This window comes from Micropterus salmoides, unplaced genomic scaffold (assembly GCF_014851395.1).
Source record: "Micropterus salmoides isolate LMB-PRFRI ecotype aquatic unplaced genomic scaffold, ASM1485139v1 Ms_hic_scaffold_13, whole genome shotgun sequence".
NCBI lineage: Eukaryota > Metazoa > Chordata > Actinopteri > Centrarchiformes > Centrarchidae > Micropterus > Micropterus salmoides.
In genome coordinates this window covers 31,238,992-31,260,690 of record NW_024040374.1, presented here as the reverse complement: position 1 = coordinate 31,260,690, position 21,699 = coordinate 31,238,992, and positions in this window count along the sequence as shown.

The following is a 21,699-nucleotide window of genomic DNA, read 5'->3' as shown; positions in this document are numbered from 1 at the left end:
AATCAGAGCTGCTGTTTTAAATTCACATTTGAACCAACAGAGTCGGTTGGGTCTGAAGAAAGTAAATATAGTTCAGAAATACTGACAAATGGGCCAAACTGGGTAACCAGCAGGTATTTTGAGGTTAGCTTTTGACTGTGATAAGATGGAAAAAGTGCTTCTATAATCTTGTAGCAATGTGTCCAGAGAGCCGCAGAAAGGTACCATGGTGATTCTCTACTGTGATCCAACATTCATCTGCAGAATAAAATCTTTAGCTTGCCACAGTCAGGTAGGTCAGAATAATTTACAGACCAGGGGCCTCAATTATAAATGGTGCACAGGATCCATACATGCATACTAAAAGTGTGTACGTGCACATAAAAACCGAAAATGCTGTACACCAAAAAAAGATGTGATGGTTGGTGATGGGACAGTGGATAACTCCTCACCTTTGGTGTGAGAGACCCGGGTTCAAATCCACCGTGAGACACCAATGTGTCCCTGAGGAAGACATTTAACCCCTAGTTGCTCCAGAGGCGTGCGATGTGTATGTATAGCAATTGTAAGTCGCTTTGGATAAAAGCGTCGGCTAAATGAATAAATGTAATGCAGCGAGTTTAACAGAATTCTATTATTACCCAAAGGGCCTTTAGGCAGAAAGGTAAACATTAAACATTGTTCTGTCAAATGCACTGCTCTAGGGAATCTAAATCTGCATATTAGCCTGTCCTCATGGGCCAGGAAATCTTCGTGGTCCCTGAACGCTTGTTCCCCCTAATCCTTCCATTCGTGTTGTCTTCCTCAGTGCCAGCGTTATCTATCATGCAGCATTACGCACAAGAGTCACTGTAGGATTTTTATGTTTACTGATTACTTCACACCATGCCAAAATGATCACGTCAATCAGTGGTATCCACCACCCTGGGATATCATTTAAAGATGGAGATGTCTGATTTGTTACGATTGGCCTGCATTATGATTAGGAGTAATAATGAGGATATGGAGTGTAAAGCTCTCACCGGCTTTATTTCCAGACTTACTAATTTACACAATCCATGTGTGTAAGTGGTGAAGGTGTGTTGGGTTAATTGGGGTGGGAGGCTGTGTGTGTGTGGTTTCTCTAGTGTGCTCAGTCCACCTGACAGCACGGTCGTGTTCATTGCAGCAGTTTAACACAAAAATGTTTGAAAACTAAAAGCATTCTGGGTTATATCTTCACAATGTTACGAAGATATTATTAAAAACTTGTTTTTTTCTTTATTGTCTTCTCTTACACGTGTTTTTGTTTTGTGTTTTCAGATCATACTTCACAATAAAAGCCCATAATCTGTTAAAAGTGTTTAAGAGGGAGGAGCATTTTGTCAAAAGGTAACTCGATAAAATTGCTTACATACCTCCCCCCTCCAAAAAGAAACATTGTCGTTTCCAAACAGTAACAGTAAAAAAATGCAATAAAGAAACATGTAAACATCAGTAGCCACGTGCCAACAGAACACACAAAAAAAAAAACATTTCAGCAGTAAACAACATTATGCATATCCCCTCACATAGTGGCAAAAGATCGCCAGTATGATAAGTGAGTCCAACACAACCAGAACCTTGTAGGGACCCTTCCAGTGGAGAGCAAGTTGATTATGCAACCATACCAGATCCCCATTACATATGGTACAGTACAGTTTTTGTCTCGTGGGCAGTGGCCCCACACGGCCTTGTGCCACTGAAAGCAATCTCCAGACTCACCACGAGAGAGGCTACAAAGTCAACATGAGAAATAGCTAAGTCCGAACACACTATTTGAGATGGCACCAAAACATCCACCGAGACCCTGGCTTCCCTTCCTGAGTCAAATAGAAAGGGGTGTAGTTGATGCAGGCATGAACAAATGTGACCGATAGGGACACGTTTCAGATAATCATCCAATTCAAGTATTCAACAATCCCATCTGATCTGGGATTATATAGTGTATCCATCTAGCTCTTTTTCCTGTGGGATTCTTGTCAACAGACATGCTGCCGATGCACAGCTGAGGCTTTTGATCTGTTGTAATGGCGAATGCAGCTGATCCAATGTAGTGTCTGAACTGGCGTACGTCCCACACCACAGCCCATAGGTCTTTATTAAACGTGGACCAGCACCTTTAAGTTTGAGTGAGTGACTGACTCGGATACACCACTACACACTCCGGTCCATCCCTGTCATGAGCCAACAAGGCCACCAATGCATCCATGAAGGATGCTGTGGGCCAGGGCAGATAAGAGCACCCTTTTCAGAAACTCAAAGGCAGCATCACATTCAGTTGTCCTTTGGAAAGGTGTGTCTTTACATCTTAGACAGTGCAGGGGAGCTGCAAGTTGGCAAAGTCTAAAGCAGGAGACTGAGAGCTACCTTACTTGATAAACTCCAAATAAAATCTGCTTGGTTTTCCTTTAAATAATGAATATTATGCATTTAAGAGGGCTACATCTACAGAGACCACTGGTATGGGCTCCTGCCTGTCGTGAAGGCCGTGCTTGTCGTGCTCTTATTTGGTTTTCCCGAACACCAGGACTTTGTCTACTATGGCAGCTACCCCACTGAAGCCTTTGTTTGTCTCATCCACTCGAAATTTATTTTGGGCTGAGCTGATTCCAAATGGCAGAACTTGATTAAGTTCAGGTACAAACTAGCTCTCAGTCCCAAGAGGGGCGGGGCTTGAATGTTGGCAATGTAGAACTGTAACACTATTTAGCTGCTGTTTGTATTTGCCTTCCATTGTGAAAACACCTTTTACCCTCGGCCTCTCTTCCATTTGTGGTGAGCCTGTGTGTGGCTGGCTGTATGGCCATGTTTCCAAACAATGTGTGGAATATGTTCTCTGGGATGATGTTTTTGACATCTTTTATGTTGTGTGGACCACCACACCTGCTGCTAAGTTAATTACTTGAGTGTAGTGAGGAACTTTGTGAGGAACTCAAGAAATAAAAAACAAAAAAACAATGGGTCTTTTATTTGATGTGGATGTGATTGGAATTATTAACGGACTTTGCAGGTACACTTGTATTTATTTGTGATGAAATGACACGCCATCATCTCCTGATTAGATAACCTGCCACATTTACACCAGGACAATATTCCCAGTGTGTATTCATCAGTGTGATTGCAATATTAAATATTAAATTGTGATTTGACAACCAAATCAAATTAGGAGATAATGCTGTGATGTTTCATAATTTATTGCCTATTAAATATAGTTTTGTTGAAGTGTGTTCACTTCTTCACTTTTACCTGAGGAAGATCATCTGATGTTGAAACATTGCATCAGTCACATCCACATGAAATGAGGGAGTTTGTCTTTTTTGTGTGTGCATAAACTGGTCTGTCTTCATCAGTGAACCAATGAACAGCATGACTAGTTAAATGCAGACTACTGATACGCTGTCATCGAAAGAGTAAAAGTGGTTATTTAAAAGACCAAGGAGCTACTGCTCCTACGTGCTTTTATGCATTCCCAACAACTTCTGGGCATGACCCTGATGAGATGGCAGATGGTGCCTTAGGGATCTCCTCCCAGACTTGGATCAGGGCATTCATGAGCTACTTGGCAGCATCGGATGTACCGATACATAAGGTCCCAGAGGTTCTCAATTGGGTTCAAGTCTGGGGAACATGAGGGCCAGTCAATGACATCACTGCATTTGTTATCCAGGATCTCAAGAGGCATTGTCCTGCACCAAGAGGAACCCAGGGCCCTCAAGCACAAGGTCTGATGGATTTCATCCTAGTACCTTGCCTAGCGTGTTAATGTCTGTCAGACATTCATTTATTTGATGCTTTAATCCAAAGCGATATACCACTATACATGTCAGAGGTCACACGCCTCTGGAGCAACTAGGGGTTAAGTGTCTTGCCCAGGGACACAATGGTGGATGGGTCACAGTGGGGAATTGACTCTCATACCAAAGGCATGCGGGATGATGTTGCAGGCAGCATAACATTCACCACGGCATCTAACCTGCGAACTTTGGTGTTCTCGGGCGAATGCCAATCGAGTTGCGGGCTGTCAGGCCCTCATGCTAGTGTTGTAGTACTCGAGACCGGTCTTGGTCTTAAGACCACATTTAGATGGTCTTGGTCTTGTCTCAGAATCGACCGCCTTTGTACTCGGTCTTGTCTCGGTATCAGACATTGAGGACTCGGGATTTTATTTCAAGACCATAACTTTGGGAATATCAATAAATTGCTCTTGCATTGTCTGATTTATTTGTTAACATCCTAACTTTGATTGGAAGTAAAACTTATTGCTTCAAATGCAACCAATAACCCTAATTAACGTCTGTCCCCCCTCCCTGCGATGCGGTGTTTTAATGGGAAAGTGGATCTTTCAGATCACTTTGAGAAGTACCTATGATCTCGTTCCACATTTATATTATTATTATAGCGTGCCATGCAATGCAGGGAACTGGTCTTAGTCTTGACTCAGTCTCACCCTCCCTCGGTCTTGGTCTCGACTGCTCTCAGCCCCTGAAAGTCTTGATCTTGTCTCGGCCTCGATAAACTCCGGTCTTGGTCTTGACTTGGTCTCGGTTTGGGCGGTCTTGACTACGAAGCTACCTCATGCTACCCTCATTCTGTTTCTGACAGTTTGATCAGAAACATGCACATTAGTAGCCCGCTGGGATCATTTTGTAGGGCTCTGGCAGTGCTCTTCTTGTTCCTGATATCGGTCCTGGTGCTACGTTGATGCCCTTCTCCTGGTATCTCGTCTATGCTCTTCAGACTGTGCTGGGAGACACAGTACCCCTTCTTGTTACAGTGCGTAGGGATCTGCCATGTTGGAGGAGATGGACTACCTGTGCAACCTAAATGGGCTGCAGGTGCCGCCTCATACAGCAAGGTCAATAGCAAAATGCAAAACTACAGAACAATAGGATAAGGAGGATAAGGAGAGAGCAATTGTCTGTGGCCACCACCTGCAAAACCATTTCCTTTTTGGAGGTTGTCTTGCTGTTGCTTCTCCAATCACCTGTTGTCACTTTAATTTGCACCAAAGCAACTGACACTGATTCACAATTTCTAATGCTTCTTAACTAGACACATTGATTTCCCAGAGGTTTAATTGAGTTGATGTTATACTGCGATGATTAAGTATCCTCCTATTTTTTTGAGCAGTTTATATCTTGTAGGGAGAAAAAGTATTGGTGTACTGATCTATATGTTAAATGATTCAAGTCTTCTGACCTGATGAACGTCCAATATTCACTCCTGTTCTGGCTGTTTTTGTCTCCACCAACTCCTGAGAAACATATATGGCTCTTGAGTAGCTAAAATTTTTTCTTCATGTCCACCATGTAGTTGCTAACTTCATCTGTCTGCTGCTTGGTGCAGGGCAGGTAGCGTACAATGTGTTTATCAAACATTTTTATTTGAAAATGGCTTTCTGTTGCATCTGGCAGGGATGGGACGTTCGATACTCACGTATTGATGCTGTGTCGAGATCCCGAAGCTCGGCAGATATTAGTATATTTATTGATAGGCTTATGAGAGACCGCGATTTAGGACAGATATAGTAACATATTTATAGCGATAGCTAGGATAATTTAGTGACATATAGTGAGATAGTGATAGAGACAGATATAGCACTAGATAGGTGTGTAGATAGATAAATAAGAGTGTAGATGGATGCAAGATGGAGAATCCACATAAGAGATCCCGGTCATCCATTTAAATGGATGGGTGTAGTTACTTGCCATTACATAACACCAGAGGCAAAGATGGCAACTGTGGTTGAAGTCACCAGGTTCCACCAGTCCCACACAGCCCAGCATATAATGGGTGTGAAAAGTGTGCTCATAACTGAGTGGGGTATAACCGCAAAGATTCAACGCCTTGTGACCGATAATGCAGCAAACATGGTCTGAAGTGGCCAGCTCCTGAACCTACGCCATATTCCATATTTTGCCCACACCCTGAAGCCGGCCATTGATCAAACACCAATGCTTCCTGAAATCCGCAACAAGGCAAGGAAAGTAGCTGGATTATTCCGATCTAACTGCAAAGTCAAAGACAAACTTGTGGAAATGCAGGGATTGATGGGCAGACCAACACTGAAACTCACACAAGATGTGGAGACTAGGTGGAACAGCACATTTGACATGCTGCAATGCCTGTATGAGCAATGTGAGCCAGTAGGTGCTGCACTTGCCAACCTGAAAAATGACACCTTTCCTCTAAAGCCGCATTCAGACCAAAGGCGAATTTAATCCTCGCAACGCTTTCCTCAGGGGTTTGATCGCTGGACAACTGCCAAGTGTTCGCGATAAGTGAATAAACACAACTCCCCATTACTACAGCTGTATGAACCCAAAGTAAACATTTTGCTGTGATTTAATTGCAGTAAGGAGGAAATTGCGGCTCTCCGCATCTTTGCATTTGCTTTGTATGTAAACGCACCACCCCCAATGCTCACTTTGCTTTTGGTCTGAAAGCACCATAACAAAGCCTGGAATACAAGGTGATTACCAAATGCTTAACACTGCTCCAACCTTTCAAGCTAGCAACAACAGAAATGTCAGAGAAACCGAGATTGTCGGTGTCCAAGTTGATACCACTTTACACGAAAAATACTGCATGCCAGCAACAAGTGTTACATGTGAACGAATTTTTTCCAAAGCTGCGGTCATATGTAAAAAAGCCCCAAAACAGCCAAACAACTAATATTTCTGAATACAAACCTTGAAATTAATGTGAGAACATTGCTGTTCATCTTTTAAGTTATAATTCCTGAAATAACCCAAACACAACACTGTCTTTTTTTTTTTAACACACTGTTAATTGCAATCGCAATTTGTCCTCTGATGATCTGAAAGCGTTTGTTGTTTTATGGTGAGTCATGTATTGGGTCCATGGGTCATGTATTGAATTGGAATTTGGAAATGCTTATCAGTCATAGTTTCACTGACACCAATATCAAGATGTAACAATATCAAAAGTGACCAGTAGGTGTCACTGCAGATATGGGTGTCAAATTGTTTCGAAGCCTCCACACAAATCCGGGACAGCTGCTTATAACGTTTCAGTGTTTCAGTAAAACCTCGTTTTGCCCATCACTGGCATCAGGAAAAGAGGTTGATGAGAGTGCTGAAACAATATGGGGAACTGCACACTTGGGTGATATTTCTCTTTGGGGTTGTCAACAAGCTACAAGCTAGCCCTTTCACATACATGTAGTCATTTAATCCACTGCTAATATAGAAATATTCATTATAGACGCATTCTCATCTCAGTGCGTCATTGCCCACGTTTTTGGACAGCGTGACAATTAAGTCCACTTCAGCGTCCGTATGAAACGCCACTGTTTGCTACGTCGCAGCAACACAAAAGAGTCGACATGCCTAAAATCAGTGACTTAGGTTTAGGCACTAACATTTCTGATGGTTATAGTGGGGCGGGCGGCTGTCAACACCTTTAACACTGTATAGTGTGTAGCTAGCACTTCCGGCCCAGAGTGTCTCATAGAGACGCACCCAAAGTGTCTCCCAGCGTCAAAAAAGTACGCTTTGTCACTTTTTTTGAAAGCGTCTGTGTTAGACGCCCTGAGAGGAGAACAGGCTCTTAGATCGTTCAAGTGGTAGTGGCAATACCAACATTTAAAAATACTCCAGCAACGTAGCATAACATTGACATACTCAAGCAAAGCATTTCAATTAAAATGTTATTTATATAGCGACAAATCAAAACAGAAGTTATCTCAGGGCACTTTTCATATAGAGGTCTAGACCATACTCATTATCATATTACAGTGTACAAGTGCTTCAGTTAATATACTTACTTTCCTCTACTGGTCACAAATTATGGATATGTGCAGAAAATTCTGTCAGTCACAGTTTTAATTGTTAGCTCATAACTGGGTCTCATGATGTGTCTAAATAAATAGGTTAAAGGAAGACTGCAGTATGGGTGAGGCCTTGATAGTTGTTACTATTCATGAAGAAATCATTTTCTTTCTCAAGTTCGACACATCTGAATGGATTCAATAGAAGCACAGTTATAATGGAAAATGTGCTAAATACTTGTACGTGTCCTGCACAGTCAGACCATTAGTGTGTGTCCCTTGCCTTTAGCGTAACTATAATCACATTAGCTACCCCAGAGTCGTCTGACTTCCTTACACTGAGTCAAGGTGTGTTTTGAATGATGAGTCTTTAAATGTAGCCACATTAATATTTATTTCACGACAGTAGGCTGGGAAGAGAGGTGCTCCTGTTTTGTCCCCTTCACATGCAACCTCTTCAAAGTATTAGAAGATAATCTGTGTCTTGTGGATAAAGCGTGGGACGTGATGTAGAGTGCCATGCACGCCCCAGGCAAGGCAAGACTGGGGAATAGCCACAATGAAAGGGCATCTCTTCATTGAGGACACTCACTCTTTTCATATTTGCCTTTCCCTTCACTTCAAAGTGCCTCAGACTGGCTGTTTAGGGGTGAAACGAAAAGGGAGAATGGCTAAAAGGAGGATGTAGGGGGGTTGGAGCTGTAGTGGTAGGAGTCTACTAACTCCAAGGTACCATTATGAAGGACACAGTCCAAAAACATGCAACCCAGGTCAAGACAATTAATACACAGCACAATCACACTACATAGTGTAACTGAGAAAGATGTATTGATGCAAATACTCTGCACTGTGCATGAATATGAAAGTACATTTCCTCTCTACAAACGGATTACACAGAGGAGACACAACTAGAATGAGAGAGCGGTTTGACATTGAAAATACCTGTGTGGAAAATGTGTGGAGACTGGACCCATCTCATGTAAATGAGGTCTCTACTGTGAGAGAAGTTTTTATTTTCAGTGAAAGTTTCTCTTATTTAACTTTAAGCAACTCTGGGGGTATTGTTTGCAGTGTGGACCTACCATTTTCTTTTTTGTAAACTGATTTTAATGCATGTCGTGGTTGTTTTTAATAGACTTGTGTTTGTTTTAATGTCGAGTTAAGACGGTCATAACGTAATATGCGCCAATGAATCTGCACAGTGTGTATTTTGGATCTTTTTGGTTACTGTGTAGCTACTTTTTTAATATGTTGCCTAGTTCTCATGTTGTGTTTAGTTTGTAGTTGTGTTGTTGTTAAATGTTAAGTGTTAAATTTGAGCTTCCGGCTTCTTGTCCTTTAATTCTGGACGTATATTGAACCTACTGTGAGCTAGAGTGGAGAGACAGCAAAGTACCCTTACTAAAACCACATACTACAATACTTTAAGCTATTATTATGATTTTGAAACCATTTTGTGTATGTTTATGTGATTATATGGTGATGAAATTATTCAGATATCGAGCTGTGGATGTTGCAACAATTGCAGCTTTAACCATTAGGATGACCCTTCCATTGTCTTCTTTGATTACTTTTGATATTACCACCAAAGTCAGAGATTTTCAAATCTTAACATAGTGGCTTTAATTGAATTGTAAAAAATTGTATTTATCATATAACATAACTGTTATGCCATTTCTTCCATATTTACTGCCCCCTGGATTTCCATTTGTGTTTAAATTATTAGTCAGTCAGTTTATGTGTTGAACGTGAGTTTTGATGAGGTAATCATGTGGTCTTCTGAAGGTGAAATTGTCACTGCCATTAAAATAAAATAAAATATTGATATTTAGCAGGTACAATGTTTACCATGTTCACCATCTTAGTTTAGCATCATAACTTGCTTTCAATCAATAATTGAATTGTTTTAATGTATAACTCTGCGAGCTGTGTCTCTGCATTTAAAAGCTAGTCACTACAGTGTCAGTTGCAGAGTCAGGCCCTGCGAATGAAGACCCAGTCAAACAAAACAAAGAGAGTCTCTCTGCGGGAAGCCATGAAGGGAGTCCAGAAGCTACATCCCCTTCTGGCCATCGTAGCAATGTGCCTTACTTCCATTACTGTCAGAACATCTGACCGGAGAAAACACCACACAGGACCCTCTGCACGGCGTTCAACCCATCCAATCCACCCTTCCCAAAGCTCTCTACCTACACAGACCTTGAAGTGATGAGGGGACTCTGGAACTGCCAATATCAAGAAGGCAGGCGCCACCAGACATAGATCACCCCGGGGAACACCACCACTCCAGCTACCCTTGCAGCCGCCCCCTTTAAATTTTTTTTTTTGGTGGTGTTGGGCGGGGGGTATTTTATATGATGTATGGTCTGGCTAATTGTTGTGTCACCGGACACAAATTTGGACACAAATGACTCTAATCACCACAACTACTGTCGTTACAACAGCTTGCAGCAATAACAAACCAGTGGTATCCATCGCCTTGACAACGACCAAACGGAGGTTTATTACCTGAGACTCCCTACTAGTCAGTTAGAACTGAAAAGGCATCTTGGCTATATATACTCTTATCCAATATATCTGCCTCTAACAAGAGGGGGAAAGGCAAATACTATAATGTAAATGCTCCGTATTTGTATAGCGTCTTTCTAGTCTTTTCGACCACTCAAAGCGCTTTTACACTACATCTGCATTCACCAGTCACACACTGAGCTCAAACAGAAACTAGCATTCACACACACACACACAATTCTGCAGCAAGTTCTTCCGGCTGTAAAAAAATACACAACTATAGAGGAACTATGAAAAATGATTATATAAAAAACATTTCTTTATAAAAGGCACATTAAAAACGCAAATTCTAGTGCTTTAATGCAAAACCAACCTGTGTATGTAAACCTGTATACATTTATGCTCATACTTCATGTTAAAAGCTTAACAAACTTTTTTTTGTGTGTAAACTTTGTCACATTTTAGTGAATAAACTTTTAAAGCATAGAAAAATATTATTTTCGGTCTATCAGGACACATTTTACTGCTTTACTAGTCTTGTTTTATATAAACCTGGAACATTTGAGAATTGACCTGGCTCTTTTATTTCAACTTGGGACCATATCAGTCTTTACCAGCTTGCTTTGCAGCAACTTACATCATAAACCATGAATTCACATGACCTACTACTGTTTACAAGATGTAACTACCTTTAAAGCAGCAGACTTCGACACCACTTTGGCATATGTCTCCTGCACATCTGCTGGATTGGACCAGGAGTCCATATCTGATGAGATGTATAGGCAGTCTTTCTCCTGTGTTGAGTCATATCTTTTTGACAGGTCTTGATTGATTGGTGCTTTTTATCTATTTGACAAGAGGGGAATCCTCAGTGGTGCAGACTGTCTCATTCAAAAGTTGGGCATGAAGCAGAGCAATGACAAATTGCAAATTGTTGGGATCATCTCGCACATAGTGTGTGCGGGTACCATTGTTGGCTTGAAAGCATGGACAATTTCTTCAGCATTTGAGATGTCTGTCTCAGTCGGGCTGCAGTCAGTCACAGTCTTCCTCACCTTTAATGACAAAACAGGGCAGAATAGAACTTTCATTAGATGCGTGAATGTTGATTTTATGAATAAAACTGTAAATATGAATCCATGATTTTTAATCATGGTGCTATGTTACTATTCTTACATTAAAGTTTTTATATCATTCTAATCAATCTAATTACCAATTTACATTCTTATACAAGTCACATTCCCAGTCACTAAAATTCAGCAGACCTAAGCTTTAACAGAGAGGCTTTAATTTGAAATCACAACTTCAAATGAGATAAGAGGGTAGCGCAGATAGCAGACTGCTGCCCGAGAAACCTACAGCTACAGCTATATTCTAATATTCAACGCATTGTCAGTAACTACAGCAGGGTCTTTTTCAGCCAGCTTCCATTCCTCCGTGGCCTCTGTATAACCTCTGTGATATGAGCACCGGTGTGAGTCTCATGCATTGCCCTTGTTTGCAGCACGTAGGAGTGCATTTCACACGTTTTATCAATAAAATGGGCAGTGATTGTCAAGTACGACTCCGTGGCCATGAAATTCAACCATCACATGTGAGCGCAACCCTCTCTGCAGACTGGAGTGCTATCTCAACCTTTTCTCTCGTCTCATCATAAAGAGCCGGAAGGGCTTTTCCTGTGAAATATTTTCTGTTTAGTATTTCGTACCTTGGTTCCAGTGTTTGCAGCATTTGGCAAAAAACCTTCATTTTCGACCATGCTGTAAGGGCAAAGGTCCTTGCAAATAAATACAGCAATCGACTTCGTAATACTGGGAGCTCTCTGGGATGAAGGAAGTTTTCCTTTAAACACTACATTCAAGGCTGCAGGTTGACTCAAGATTAGTAGTAGCCACTTTCTCAATAAGTTCAGGGTGATGGTGTTGCAAGTGGTATGGAGGGATTATTGGGTCAGAATTAAAACTAAAAGTCTAAATCGAAAACATGCATTTGGTGATTGGGCATTTGGATTGGGAATTTGGGCATTTGGCCATTTGGGCATTTAAGATTTAGGATTGAGGTGTGTACGCAAATGAGGAGGCGTGGCCCGAAGGCTGGAGGAATTTGAAACGGCTGAGGCGCAGATGCATCTTATGGACTACAGAGGGAGTTCTGACGGCTTGCACATTGCAATGAAACCGAGCAGAGCAAGTGAGCAGGGATAGAGGGTGGACTATAATTTACAGTATCTCACAAAAGTGAGTACACCCCTCACATTTCTGTACATATTTTTTATTTTATTTACATATCTTTTCATGTGACACTTTGCTACAATGTAAAGTAGTGAGTGTACAGCTTGTATAACTGTAAATTTGCTGTCCCCTCAAAATAACACATCACACAACCATTAATGTCTAAAAGTGAGTACACCCCAAATTCTATGAATCTTGCTGTTGCACCACTCAAATCAGCTCTATGTATATTTATTATTAAGATCTTGTTTTATATTTATTATTGAAATGTATTCAATAATAATAATAATTTTTTATTGCAAATTCTAATCCACCAAACAAGCTCAGAGGCGGCTGTTACACACCTAATTTATCGCCTTAACTAATCTAACTTTAGCCCCATCAGGGACATGGCCCAGCTACCCGTCTGCATAACAGGTGTTGTGCAAAGTTCTGTACGCCTACCTCGCAAGAGATATACACTATATGCTGACTAAAAAATGTGGATGTAAATCTCTGCAGGTAGCCTACAAAGTGTTCTGCCGAATAATGGATGCACCTCAAGTCCTTTTCAGACACTTTGCTATGCACACTGATCAAACACTGTTATTAGCACAGCTTGTTTTCTGAATCTCAAGGAAGGCTGCTTCTGTAATAATTTACTGATGACTCTAAACATTCTTAAATATGTACTTCTAGTCATTTATCGCCACCGATGAACCCCACAGAGAATAGTATGTCGTTTTTAAACAGTAACGTTACTTTGAGGTGCACGGCACTCCTCGGCGGGCAGTGGCTTTGCCTTCTCCCCCATGACTTGAGGGGACTAAGCTACCTTTTATAGTCTGTACTGACCGTAAGAACCTAGCTTACATTCAGACTGCCAAAAGGCTAAACTCTTGCCAGACTTGTTGGGCTTTATTTTCTGGTCATTTCAACTTTTCTCTCTCGTACAGACCAGGCTCTCGAAATATAAAACCAGACGCACTGTCGAGGATGCATCATTCCCCCACAGGCTCCCCTAGTCCAGACACCATCCTTCCCCCCGGTTGCGTGGTGGCAGCCTTTACCTGGGAGATTGAGTCGGCAGAGAGGGAGGCACAAAGAACACACCCCGATCCAGGTAATGGTCCTGCTAACCGGTTGTTTGTCCCAGACTCAGTTCGCTCCCAGGTCCTTCAGTGGGTGCACTGCTCTCGTTTCGCTTGCCGCCCATAGTAACCGGAGAACTCTGAGAACTCTCTACTCAAGAGGAGACCGCCAAGGTGGACCGCCATGGAGTCGTACACAATTCCTTTAGTCCAGCATCATCTCCACCACTGCCGCAGGGTGTGGAGGAAGACCCTTCTCTTATTCGCTGAGAACAACCGTCTCCTGGCTGACCTGCACTGACTCCCAGCTCCTGAGTACAGACAAGGTCAGAATGTTTGGTTGTCTTCCAGAAATATTCCCCTGAGAACTGTGTCCAGGAAGTTATCACCTCGCTTTCTTGGCCCCTTTGTCATCGAGAAGGTACAACATTCCCACGTCTAACCTGAGACCCCTGCTCTGTCCAGCCAGCTCGCTTCCTCCCCATTCCTGTTACCTGTGTTTAGAATAAACCTGAGTTACCGTTCATCTGCTTCCTTGTCTGCTTCTAAATCCATTCAACTGAAACCTAACAAATTCATTAATATCCATAATGTCCACAAAATATATAAATAATTTAACTAAGTAACAATATAAATGGTAAATAGGACTTGAGAACTATTTACATGCCGCTACCTCACTGTCCCAAAATCTTTGGTTTGGACAATGCCAGGAATCATATTGTCACAAAATTCATATGAGGCATGCAATGGCAGCCTCAAAATAAGGAGGCAGGTGCTCAGGAAAAACCCTCTTCTTGTTGTTACCTGGCTACCTTTAAAAGGCCACTGTAGGCACCACAGTGAACCCAAGAGGAGGGATTCTGTGTCAGTCGCAAACAAGAGGACATCTTCCAGAGTCACTCTGACTGTCCATCCTCTACAAACAGGACCACATCTCCACCTGCAATGTAAAAGATGCAATCCAGGTTAATAAATTAAATGATAGAAGGCAAATGTTTTTGTACAATTCACAAAGCAAACACGAAATAATTTAATAATACATTTAAATAACAAAACCATTCACTCAATTAAATGAAGGACCGATATTTGATTTTTTCCCCCCTCTGCTTCAAATTGTACCAATACTGTAAATGCAGCATGTTCTATAAAAAATAAGACAGATCACATTTTTGTGATCAAGAGATAGAAACACTAAGTGTAGACACTGCAAGACTGTAAAATCTTTTTGGTTTTCTATGAGCCTGCTTTGAATCATATACGCCTCATTAGTTTGACTGCTGCTCTCTCTACATTTTGCTAAAGTCATCACACCAATGTAAATATCAAAAGGTTTGCATAGTTATCCCACGTACTGATGAAGCACTTCAAATTCACAATTGATCATGCAAGTCTCAAATTTGGTAAGTTTGTTTGTTTTTAATGTCATGCTGTTGTTGCAGCAACACCCCTGAGACAAATTTATCCAGAGGGACATAATAAAAGTGACCTTTACCTTGATACGTAGATTGGCTGGGACTTGATCTTTCCCATTTATTTAAGCTGTTGTATGTACTCACAGGCGGTGTGGTCTTATAAAGTGGGGCACTATTGTACCAGAGATATTTCATTGCTAAAATTACTTATTTTGTATTTAAAAAGAAAACTTCCTAACAGAAGGATTACTGTGAAAAAGATTGTGCATTCAGGTAATCATTTAAGTTTTTATTTCAAGTTTGCAAAGTGTGCATACCCTCAATATTGATGAGCCAGTCTCTCCAGCGGCCAACAGCTTTCTCCTCCTCCAAACACAGAGAGATGAGTATGTGACCTTAAACAGGTTTGTCATTTTGTCTGCTGTTAGTGGGGCAGGGGGACCTCCAACAAACATCAGCCTTAAGGCTGGGTTCTGTTTTAGTGCCTGCAGCAATCCCAACGCTTCCAGGCCCTCCTGCAACCTTGTAAAGACATTGCATATAAATAGTTTAGAGACTTGTTACTATATGTCTTGTCAGAGTGCTTATTTCTGTTTAAGGTATTGTTAAAAATATTAAGGCTTATTTTAATATTTTAAAAAAGGCTTACTCTACTACTTTTTTCTATTTTTCTGCATTCAGGGCACTTACATGCACTTAGGTAATCAGTTCAGCAGGTAATCAGGGCAATATATTTTACATGCTGTGGAATCTTTGGCTTAATGTATTTTTGCTGCATTATTGAGAGATGATTCTTATGTTCCTTCTTTTGATTTTGGTATTTGCATAAGATCAGGGTAGGGAAAAAATCTGTTAACTGTCTGCCTGCTGCCTCTCTTCTCCCTCCCAAACACTAGCAACCCTCCAGGCAGTCAATGGACAGAAAGTTGTTCCTGTGATGTAGAGACAGAGCTCAGTTAAAACTTTATGGATGAAAGATCCTTTTGTTACAGATTATTAACTCACCACTCTGAAACTCTAGCTCCAGTTCATGTCGCTAAGCTGGAAAGGGGATCATATACAGCTGAACTGAAGCTGTGTTTACTGGCTTCTCAGGGCCCGTCCTACTCTGCTTCTGATTGGCTAGTAGTTCTTAACTAGGAACTGTACATGTGCAACTCCCAACAGAAGATCATGTAGAGGGAAGATCACTCCATAGCTAAAACAAAGCTTTCAACACATTGGGTGAAAAGAGGAGCTGCAGCAATGTGCAGTATGACAAAAATATGGTGTTTTTTGAAAATGAAACCATGTAAACCTGTTCTGGAACAACCCCTAAATAAGATTATTAACCTGAAAATGAGCATAATACCACCTCTTTAATACACATGTCATTTCCTGTTATGTTTCACAGACAAAATTAAAGCACTTACTGTCTTAAAGGTGCATCCACTCTAACCCGTCAAGGACAAAGACAGAATGTCATCCCTATCATTTAGAGACCGGATGACAGTCAAGGACCCCAATAGTGACAGGTTGGATGCTGCCTCCTCTGCAGCCTCATGGGTTTCCTCCATCGTTGCTGCTTGTTGGAACTGCAGTGAACCAATAATTAGTTTTAAACATTACAAAACCTGGCTGGCGGATGAAGAGGTGAATGCAAATCTCGGCAGGTAGCCTATAACTATAATATTGCATCCATCTCTTAAGGTCCTTTTCAGACACTCTGATGTGCAAACCAATCGAATGCGGTTATCAGCACAGATTTCTGCTAAATCTCAAGAAATGCTACTTCTACAGTAGGGCTGCAACGATTAGTCGATGTAATCAACAACATCGATCGAACACCATCGACGTGAAATTTCATTGTCGACACGTCATTACAGAGATGTAGTTTAAGGGAGAGATAGCAATCTTCTAATTAAGAGCATTTCTGGTTGTTCTTTTCTAACTGCAATGCACTACATGGAATGCTAGGGGCAGTATTGCTTCCACTATCTGTCATGAATGTTTGACTGTAAGACTACTCACGAAGAAGAAGCATTCATGCAAGAAGCAGAAAGCAATGGAGAAAGAGGCTAACAGCAGAAGGGTTTTTTGTTTTTACAAGTTTTGTAAGCCATTTCATCACTAAATACTCTTTTGAGAAGTTTTGAGCCGAGAAATCAACTGTAGAACTTGAATATTGGAAGTTTTACGAAACTTGATGGCAAATTGAAAATGTGCTCAAACGTTCTCAGGGTTGAAAGGCTCCATAAGTGCCCGCGAGGTTAGTGGTGCCAACCGGCCAGCCAGGCACGCCTACAGAGCCCTCTGGTACCAGTTACGCAGACTAAGACCACTGCAGCAGACAACAGGAAAGGCCACAACTGTAAGATAGTTTCAATGTTCGTACGTCTGTTATTCTGTGGCTGTTGGACAGCCTCTCTATAGTTCTTTGCATTCTTGATTTTGAGGTCTCATGGATGATGCTGGCTAAGAGAACGCTCTTTTAGTTGTGTTAGCAAACACATTAAGTGCAATAGTAAATCAGTGACTTATAGGAGTATCTTACGCTGTCTTTTCTTCTTTCCTATATTTCTCCCGGCGTTGATTCTAGTGTTCATTCTGAATAGTAAACTTTATATTCACTTAATGGTAACGGTAGCTAGGCTGTGTGCTGGATACCAGTAATTCACTTAAAATATATTTAATTAGTTAAATGGTTTCATTAGGGTTAGGGTTAGGGGGTGACAAAAATAATCGTGACTAGTCAACTAATCGAATAAATAATTAACAGATTAGTCAACTACGAAAATAATCATTAGTTGCAGCCCTATTCTGCTGCTGCTTTCTCTTGGTCAGACTAGTAGCGCTTCCTTCAATGGTGAAGCTTTCATCAAGTTGAAGTAATGGCAATATAAACGATGGTCCTCCCTCCAGCTCAGCCCTGCTCACTCGCTCTGCTTGGTTTCATTTCAGTATGCTTGCAGTCAGAGCTCCCCCTGTAGTCCATAAGGTGCCTCTGAGCCGTTTGAAAACCCTCTCTTTGGGCCACACCTCCGCCCATATGCCCATATGCCCATATGCCCAATACTAAATGCCAAATGCATTTTCGATTAGACTTTTAGAATTTTGGTTTTAATTTTGACCCAATAATTCCTGCATAGCAAGTGGCTGTGCAAGTTTGTGGTATTACATGTGTATTTCACTTTTACCAGTCAGTTCTTGAATATCACATACTCTTCATTGATTTTGTTTGTCCCATTAATGGTATAAAAGCTGAAGTGGGTCCAGACTTCGGACTTAAACATAACTGTGGCATCTCCTAATATTATTTTCCTCAAACTGCTGTCCTGCATCCCGTTGAAAACCTCTTTGTCTTTGGCTAGTTCCCTTTTTCATGTGTTGAGCACCACCTCAAGGACTGAAGCCATGAAGTAGTGATGCTGGGAGCAGGGAAATATATTTAGAGTGCCTTATTTTATCAATTAAAATATCGAGCATATCGATTCTCGTACCACACAAAGACGGACAACAACATATTGCCATGGCTTGACATTAACACCCACCAAATGCGGGTGGATTTCAGCAGTGACGGGTAACAGTCACCTCCACTGGCCAATTTGGTGGGTTTAATAATTGACCCCCCTACTCTTTACAATAAGTGCCATGGGATCTTTATGTAATAATAATAATCTTTATTTATAGAGAACTTTTTAAAACAATTTTACAAAATGCTTTCACAAGAGCAAAGACAATAAAACACAAATAAGATACACAAAATATACACCAGGGAACCAGTAGATGGCAGTGTTTCCTTTGCCATCTGCTGGGACTCGATGACCAGGATCCCTGCTGCTGTTTTGAGTTCAGCTGGAAGAAATTTGACATCCAATTTTTGACATCACAGAGGCAGTCGGTAAGTGAACTCAGCATTCAAGCATCTGTGGATCTGACGAGCCGGTACATCTGGGTGTCATCAGCATAAATATGACAAGAGACACCATGTTTCTGGATAATGTGTCCAAGGGGATGCAGATACAAGGAAAATAACATCCCCTGAGACACACCATATTTAACGGAACAGGATAAAGAGACATAGTTGTTCACAGACACAAAACTTCCTATTTGACAGGTAGGATGAAAACCATTCTAGAGCAGTACCAGAGATCCCCACCCAGTGCCTCAGTCTGTCTAACATGATGTTGTGATCAATGGTGTCAAAAGCAGCTTCTAAGGTCCAGGAGTACCAGGACTGAGCACATACCTTCATCAGCAGACATTAAAAGGTCATTGGTGACTTTAAGCAGGGCAGTCTCAGTGCTGTGGTACTTCCTGAAACCAGACTGAAACTTTTCAAATAATTTGTTGTTTTCCAGTACAGTGAGCAGCTGTTTGAAAACTACTTTTCTAAAATCTTTGCTATAAAAAGGTAATTTGGAAATTTTCTAAACGTTTGAGGGATGGAGGGATTTAAAGTGGGTTCACACAAGCTGTTTTAAAATAGTCAGGGACACAACCAGTAGATAGGGCGTTGGTGTGGGAATCAAACATAGGTTGCCTTGGCTCTGAAACAATAAGGATGCGAGAACACGAGGAACTTGGTGAGGCAGTATGAGGAAAGGGTGATTTACAGTTAAACACTATACATTTGTGGCCAGACAGACTTATCCAGTAATTCCACAGAGGAAATGCTAACACTCAGGGTAAAAACCAACTCCAATGTATGACGATTATGTCTTTGACCATGAACATGTTGTTTGAAGTTAAAAGAAGTGGCAATATTTAAAAAGTCAGTTGGTGGGGTCATCAACATGAACATTAAAATCACAAAGAACAATTCTGTCATGATTTAAAAGAGTAGATAAAAGTTCAGGAAGTTCTGCTAAAAATCCTCTAAGCGGTTTTGGGGGGCAATAAATTATAACAAATATAATTGGTTGCAGGCCACCAAGATTAAAAGTGAGAACTTCAAATGAGGGAAATTCGTCAGTGTACATGATGACATTTAAAATTTTTCCTATGCACTTGCTAACTCATTTTAATGACCACAATGAGTCAGGATCTGGTTTAATGTCAAAAGGACTGCGTGTCTTACAGCACAACGTCCCCATCACTGCACTGGGGCAATGGGATCTTATTATTAGCACCAGACGGAAGACTGCCCCCTACTGGCCCACCAACACTGCTTCCAGCTCCAACTTTGTTTTTCCAAGAGGTCTCCCATTCAGGTACTAGCCAAGCCCAAATTTGCTTGGATAAAGACTTGTTTTAGTTACGCAACTGGAAATAGCTCTCTTCCCGTATGCTCTCCCTGGACCCCCTGCCTGGCTAAACTATTCCCAGTTTATGCTATGAACCTGCTCGGCTCAGATCCCCACAATCTGGACTCTGGAAAGTTCTGCACACATCTAGTCTTCCAGTCTACCTGTTCTTCCCCAGCTCCTGTGAAGATTAGGCAGATTAACCAGCTGACGTAGGCTGTAGCCATACAAAGCGATGCACAGGCATCATTTGTAACCACTATCCATAAGCAACATTTATAAATGAACATCAGATTTGACTGGAATTTAATGAAAAACTATAGGCTATGCTTGACCATTAAAGGAGCTTTTTGTGTGGGAGCTATAATGAAGAGACACACAATAAAGTTTGTTACACATTTAATAGCCAAACAAACTGGATAAAGCCAAACCGTTCTTAAAATGACTCCAGCACAGAGAAAGCAACACAAAAATAAAATCGCGACAGTTTGGAAGGTGACTAAAACATTTGCAGCCGACAAAAGTGGCAGATCAGCTGCAGCACTCAGGTTTGTGTCCGCCTGTGCTGGAAGAACGGGATGTTTAACCAGCTTTAATTACCTGCTGTAATCAGCTGTTCCACTTGTTTCGTGGAGGAGACCCACTTCGGCTCCATGTAGAAACTTCCTGGCGGATGAAAACTTAAAACAACAACTTCGGACCCAGTAATTAGCGTAACTCCATCAGCTGTTCACTGTAAACACACCGCTGCAGCTGGCTGCTATTTCCCAGCTATAAATTTGATGCCGACATATGAACTCAGGCGGACATCGACGAGACTTGTGTGGATAACAAACTGGATAAAACCATCAAGTTCTTAAAATAACTCCAGCACAGAGAAAGCAACACAAAAATTAAATCGCAACAGTTTGGAAGGTTTTTAAAACATTTCCAGTGACATGAGCTGCAGGACTCACGTCTGTGTGGAACGTGGTTAATGCGTGGTTTTTGATGAGCTTAATTACCTGCTGTAATCAGCTGTTCCGCTTGTCTGGGAGAGGAGGAGACTGACTTCAGCTCTGTGTAAAAACCTCATGACTGAAAACTCAACACAACAACTTAGGGCCCAGTATTTAGTGTAAACACACTGCTGCACTCTGGCTGCTATTTACAATATGTATGTAATGTAATGCCAACATACGATCTCAGGAGCACATCTGCGAGACTTGTGTTGCTGCTGATTGTGATTTATTGGTTTGCAAATAAAGGTGGAAAAGAGACGACTAATGACCACTAATGCATGACATATGGGGGCAGAACAAAGACACTCAAACATTTAACACACCAAAGATCAAGTGGCCTTGACCCTAAAATTATGAAATACAAGGCCTGTATCTGAGTGACTTCTAATATTTAGTTTGAAACAACAAATTATTTGAATGAAAACTAATATATTTATAATCTGAGGCCTGACACATTATA